The following is a 6,444-nucleotide window of genomic DNA, read 5'->3' as shown; positions in this document are numbered from 1 at the left end:
ACCTCCAGGCCAAGTGCAATGCCTGGGAACATGGCCCCCCAGAGCAGGACCTGCCAAGAGATCAGTGAGAAGTGTCTGATCTCTGGGAGCAGCAGCACAAAATGTAACTGTGAGAAAGAAAAACAACTTTAAATATCTGTGATCCACGTGTGAGAAACACTCTGAAATGTAAAAACAGATCCTGTCCCCTGCTGTACATCTCTGTGCCACTGAGCCCTGCACTGATGCCCAGTTTCTCCACTACATTCATCCCTGTTTGTCCTCCCAGGCGGCCAGGGTACAGCATGAGAGAGTTCCAGGAAACGAGCAGGAGGACAAACAAGCTAGGGCTGGCATTGGAGAGAGCCATGACTTCCAAAAGAGCTGTTGCTGTTGAGGAATACTTCAGTGCAGGTAGCTCGGTGTGGAGGTTGAGCTGTAGGTTGAGCTCTGGGCAGTCGGAGTCCCAGGTAAGATGTTGTGAACTGCTGACCCTTTGCATAACAAAGGTCACAAGGACCTATGGCCCAGCCAGGTGACCCGACACAGCGATATGCATGGCAGGAGCCAAGGACCCAACACTTTTGAGCACTTAGTATTTAAGGGCATAAAAGTCTAGGATTTCCTTGGTTTGCGGTCCCTCCTCAGAGGAACCCAGCCTGAGCTGTTATTTTGTTATTCATTTATTGCACCAAGACTAAACTATTTAAAGGATCTGGAGATCTGAGACTATGCTGTGGGAAACCTGGTGTTGAGCCAGTAAGGAAACCTGATCTGACTGTATGAGTGTGGGGTGTGCAGCTGTGAAGGGGTTTTGGTCCTAGCTCAGGTGGTACAAGTGTGACTGCCAGAGTGGCTCCTGGATGGTTGGACAGGGAAATTTCCTTAAAAGCTGTTTCAAAGAGATCAGCCAAATGGGGAGAAAGATTGCTCCACGTCTCCTTGGGATCAGAAGTTAATCATAACAGTGGCTATGAAGAAGGCTCTGCAAGCACAGAAGCAACCCTGGCTGGAGTTCATGTCCCTGCAGCTGTGCTTACAAGGGCATTGCCGGGAGTAGAAACTCCGGGGGGAAAACATCCCTTTCACTTGGGAGTGAGGAGAGCCCAGCTCAAGGCAGAGCACTGCCTCACTGCAGCAGCAGGCTGATCCAAGGAGTGCAGTCAGGGATTGGTGATAGGATCAACACACACGTGTATGTGCCCCACCTTAGCCCCATAGGGCATAGGAGGAATGAGGATGCCAGTTGGTGGAGGCACTGGTCAGTGAAAAGAGAGAGGAGCTATGCACACACTTGGGTGAGAGACCTCGCTTGTGCCTGTTTTTTTCAGCACTTAAATTTGCTCACAGGTAGTTTTCCCAAAAAGATTCAGTTTTCCTGAAGCCCATCTTAGGTCAGTGATGGTGAGGCTACAACACTTGGATCATCCCAGCAGCTTATGTTTTGATAGCAGAGCAGCTCAGGCAGAGAGCCTCACTCACAGGCTGTGGGCTGCTAACAGTCCTGGGCTGGGCTGCCTGGCTTACACTGCCAATGCAGAAATCCTCTCCTTGTTCTGTCTTTTTTTTCCAGGTATTTCACATACTCCTCACACACAAGTGTGCTTTACCACTTCCTCAACATCTGTTGCTTTGCATTACAATATCCTAAATCAGGTTTCTACTACTGGGAGTAACTGATCACACAACTGAGAAGTTTCCAGCTCTGCTTAGTTATGTGTGTGGTATTGTTTTGATGACTTTGCATTGATGCTTATTACTGATGATAAAGGCTTCTCTGGTTCTCTTTTGTCTTGGAAAAGTGGAGTGCAGCTTACCCTGGCTTCCTCACTTGCGCTATTTCAGCACTGGCATATATATGCAGTCTAACAGCGGAGTTAGGAGTGTCACAGTCTCCTCTAGCAGATGAAATACAAGGTAGTCTGCAGGGACCGCTGACATCCATGGGTAAAGACCCTGGGATCAAATCCCTTTGCCTGGGATCTTGTAGCTGAATGAACACAAGGAGTTGGAGTAATTAAATTAAAGTGAGTGCTGCTGTCCCACAGAACAAGGATGCGATTCCAGCTCACTAGAAGGCTGCTTCTTTCAAAGGAGAAAAGGGTGGCTGAGACCTTTTTATCCACCTCAGCATGAGTTGCCATTTCTGGGGGTGCTCCCATGTTCCAGGCAGCTGCAGCAGGACCTCCATTCCAGGTGGTTGGCACCCAAATGCAATTCCTTTGTGAACCCCTTGAGCCGTGACCTACCTCTCAGAGGTTGACTTGGGCAACAAACGTGGGAACTGTACAGCCCTTCCAGAGAGGGGAGAGCTGCAGTGTGGCCGTGCCCTGGAGACCTGAAGGAAGTCCCATAGCTAAGAATTGTACACCACTGAAAAAATGGTGGGTTGTATTAGATTAAATTGCCCAGGACCATTCCATACCTCCCAATTGCTCCAAAAATCAAGTCTTGCATGTGAGACAGCAGGAAGACTCCTTGAAATTCTGCGATACTCTCCACACAGCATCTGCCTGCTGATGGGGCTTGTTAAACAACTTATCTCCGGAGCTGCAATCAGGCTGGGCTTGTGATTTAGAGGGAAAGCTGTACTCTGAGCTGTGCACACATGGCAACGAGACACACACCTTCTGGCCGGCACAGTCCATTACACTAATGCTCTGGGGATGTGTTTTGTCACACAGCAGCTGAGTGAGAGGGGAATGCTTCCCAGTAGTGGGACAGAGGTAGATCCCAGTGTCTCCCAGGAGGTGCTGCCAGATCTCCTGTGGCAGATGTGGATCTGAGTCCCTGCAGAAGGGAGAGCTCTGTGGGTAAGGGCAGCGAAGTCAAGGAGCAAACATGCAAGTAATAAACACGCATGTAAAGTAGGTGGATGTATTCGCTTAACTGCACACAGAAAAACACTAACAAAATAGGAAAATGGTTGTACTGGATCCCTCTAAATCCCTCAAGAGTTTTTTTCTGACAGTAGGAGATTTATGCTTCCCTGGTATAACTTTTCTGATTATGTCTGTCTGCGTCTCTGGGGTTCCCCTTGCAGCAGTCACATCCATGTGTTTGTTGGCCCTTATCTAATCGGTGCGAGTTCATGTCCTGGATGCCACTGTGCTCTGTAATCCACAGTTTGATAATGCACTCTATGAAAAAAAAATCATCTTTCTTCATGTTTCAGTGTCTGCCAGTTAATTTAATTCCATGTCCCTGGCTTGTGTGACATAGGGGAAGAGCTGGGACATAGGTCCTCCCCAGCCACCTCCCAGTGCAGGATTTTGCAGACGTCTGCCTTATCCCCCTCCAGCTCTTTCCCAGGCTGAAGGATTTTGTCTATTCAATTTTCCTTCATAGAAAAGCAATTTCACACTTTTAGTCATCCTTGCTGTCTTCAATGAATCTCCTGGGGTTATGTGTTGGAAAGATGCACAGACAGACATACATACATTTCACGATTGGGCATTGGGAAGTGCAGCTGAGCTTTCCTGACAGGCAATGCCTCCCTGCCACAGGCTTGGCACTGAAAACAGGCTTTGGTGTAGCCAGAACCAATGGTTCTGGTGCCATTGGGTGCTTCCCCATGGCAAGGCAATGAAGCAAATCTCACAGAGCCTGGAGAGACACAATGGACCATGTGTGTCCAACTCAGCAAAACGCTGCCTGGCAGCATGTCCCTGTGCCAGAGGGAAGTGACAGTGCCTTATCACCCAGAGCAGAGCAGAGCAGAGCAGAGCAGAGCAGAGCAGAGCAGAGGGCAATTGGGAAAGCTGAGGGAAGCATCCTTTGGAAGCCAAAGGGAGCATCATGGCAGCAGTGATGGAAGAGCTGCTGCTGGAGGCGGGGAGACATTCCCAACCTCTGGCCACCACAGAGGCATGGGAAGAGAGACTGGACATGTGCACCAGTCGCTTGGCAGAGCAGTGTGGGCCTGGATGAGGTGGGGCAGTCGTGTGGCTGCCATCACCCTTGTCTCTGGCAGGGACCAACCTGAGGTGGCCAGGATCCCACCTTTTCCAGGCTGCCAGGGTCAGAAAAAACAGGCAGAAAAAGGGAGGCTTGTTTTGCTGGGGAGGGCTTTTTTGCCCTGCACTTTTTGTGGTGGTGCTGACTCAGTGTGGCACAGAGATGGATCATGGGGCAGTTTCTGCTCTGCACAACCATCCCCTCAGCCTGCCCAGCCGGATGGTCATGCCCAGAGGTGTGATGGATGCAGTCTGTGCTCACAGTTGACCTTTGCTGGGATGGGCGGGCAGGACCCCCCTCTGCTGATTGCTGTGGCCACCATCCCCCATGCCCCCAGCCATCACCCTCGTGCCACCTGCAGGTGCTCAGGGATCTCCTCAACACCCTCCTGGCAGTGGATGGGGCACACCCTGGCCCCCCTTGTCCCAGCCTGCACTGCAGACACACTCCCCAAAGTATCAATGATTAATTGGGTAATTTTAACCAAAGCTCTGGCTCCCTCAGCCATCATGGAGCTTTAAAATAAATGAAAATTGTGCAGCATGGGGAGCTGATGTCAAAGTAGACCAAATAGGTTTTTATTTAATACTAAAGCCTATGCTTCCTAAAGCTCCTAGCTTGAGGCATTGTAATTCAATGGCAAACTAACATGAAGTAGCCTCATAACAGACTTTGAGCATTATGTGGGATGCAGCAACACTGAGGCCAATTGACAGAATGGGGGGAGCTCAGGTAGGTTGAGAGGGTGCAGGGCTGGGCGTGCAGCCCCAGAGATTTTGGCTGGAGCAATGCCAGGCCATGTGGAGAGCTGTTGGGGAGGAGGGCTGTGAGGCTGTTGCATGGGTTGGCACATTGAATCACAGAATCACAGGACTGTTAGCACTGGAAGGGACCTCTGGAGATCATCTAGTGCAACCCCTGCCCAGGCAGGGTCACCTAGAGCAGATGACACAGGAACGTGTCCAGATGGGTTTGGAATGTCTGCAGAGAAGGAGACTCCACACCCTCCCTGGGCAGCCTCTCTCATTGCTCTGCCATCCTCAGTGTACAGAAGTTCTTCCTCACCAAGGAAGGTCAAGAATATGGAAAATCTCTCTCACAAGAAAAGGCTGAGGGAGCTGGGCCAGTTCAGCCTCAAGAGGAGGCAACTGAGAGGGGATCTCTTTAATGTGTATAAATACCTGAAGGAAGGGTGTCAGAGGATGGAGCCAGGCTCTTCTCCGTGGTGCCATGCAACAGGACAAGAGGCAATGGGCAGAAACTGATGCACAAGAAAGTTCCAGCTGAACATGTGTGGGTGACTGAGCACTGGAACAGATTGCCCAGAGAGGTTGCGGATTTCCCTCACTGGAGATATTCCACAACCATCTGGATGACAGTCCTGTGCCATGTGCTTGAGGATGACTCTGCTTGGGCACAGAGGTTGGACTAGGTGACCAACTTGTGGTCCCTTTCAACCTGACCCATTCTGTGATGATGTGACTCATGCTGAGGTGGAATTTCTTGTGTTTTAGTTTATGGCCATTGCTCCTTGCCCTGTGGCTGGGCACCACTGAAAAGAGCCTGGCACCATCCTCTTGGCACCTGCCTTTGAGACATTTCACAAAATCAGTAAGTTTGGCAAAGACTGTTGAGATCATCGAGTTCAACCTTGGACCTAACACCACCCTGTCTACTAGAGCATGGAACTAAGTGCCACATCCTCATAGCTAGGCTTCGTGAATGAAGATTTGGGGAGGGCTCTACCCACGTTTGTTAGAAGCATGTTGGTGGCTAAAAAGGCCAATATGAGACAGGCACGTCCCGTTGCAAAAGGCACAGCAGAAAGACTCCTTAGGATGTATCTTCTGCAAGGCATGATTCTTTCTATGTTGTCTTTTCTCCTCAGGAGTGATCCTGCGTGCTTTCTCAAAAGCATCGGCAGCGTTATAGATGGTGTGTCTCCAGACCTCCCGTTTGGAGGCCAGAGTAGACCAGTTATGGTGATCAATATGGCCAAGGCTGAGATGTTGTTTCAGGGAGTCCTTGTATCTTCTCTTCGGGGCTTCTCTCATGCGGCAGCCAGTGGCAAGTTCACCATAGAGTAGGATCTTAGGGAGGCGGTGGTCCTTCATCCTTGATACCCTCCTTGCTACAACCTTTCAGGTAGTTACATGCATTCATGCGATCTCCTCTCAGTCTTCACTTCTCCAGACTGAACAGGCCCAGCTCCCGCAGTCCCCTCTCACGAGGGAGATGCCCGAGTCTCTCCTCATCCCCTCCGCGCCCCCTCTGGCCGCTCTGCAGCCCCTCCCCGTCCCGCACTTTGCCGACGCTCCCTGGGGCCGCGGCTCTGCGGCTCCGCGCGGGGCTCGCACGCTCTCCCCGCTCCCTGGGGCGGGGCGGGGCGGGGCCGGGGCCGGGGCGCGCGTGCGCAGAGCGTGCGGCGCGGGCGCTGCGGCAGTTGGTGCGGGGCAGTTCCACCCGAGCGCGGCGCGAGGTGAGAGCGGCCGCGGGCGCGCGCGGGGC

The 6,444-nt window shown here is 51.6% G+C and overlaps 1 protein-coding gene across 1 annotated transcript in view; it reads left to right on the top strand.

Annotated features, from left to right (window-relative positions):
- Positions 1-6,346: 6,346 nt before the first annotated feature.
- The window catches only part of NT5C2 (5'-nucleotidase, cytosolic II), a 60,989-nt gene continuing 60,891 nt past the window's right edge, over positions 6,347-6,444 (top strand). The window contains exon 1 of the mRNA XM_027647903.1: positions 6,347-6,415. The gene's annotated coding sequence lies outside the window, so the exon portion shown is untranslated. The remainder of the gene's footprint in view (positions 6,416-6,444) is intronic.

This window comes from Corapipo altera, unplaced genomic scaffold (genome assembly GCF_003945725.1).
Source record: "Corapipo altera isolate COAL_440 unplaced genomic scaffold, ASM394572v1 56, whole genome shotgun sequence".
Taxonomy (NCBI): domain Eukaryota; kingdom Metazoa; phylum Chordata; class Aves; order Passeriformes; family Pipridae; genus Corapipo; species Corapipo altera.
This window is presented reverse-complemented; position numbering and strand designations above follow the sequence as displayed.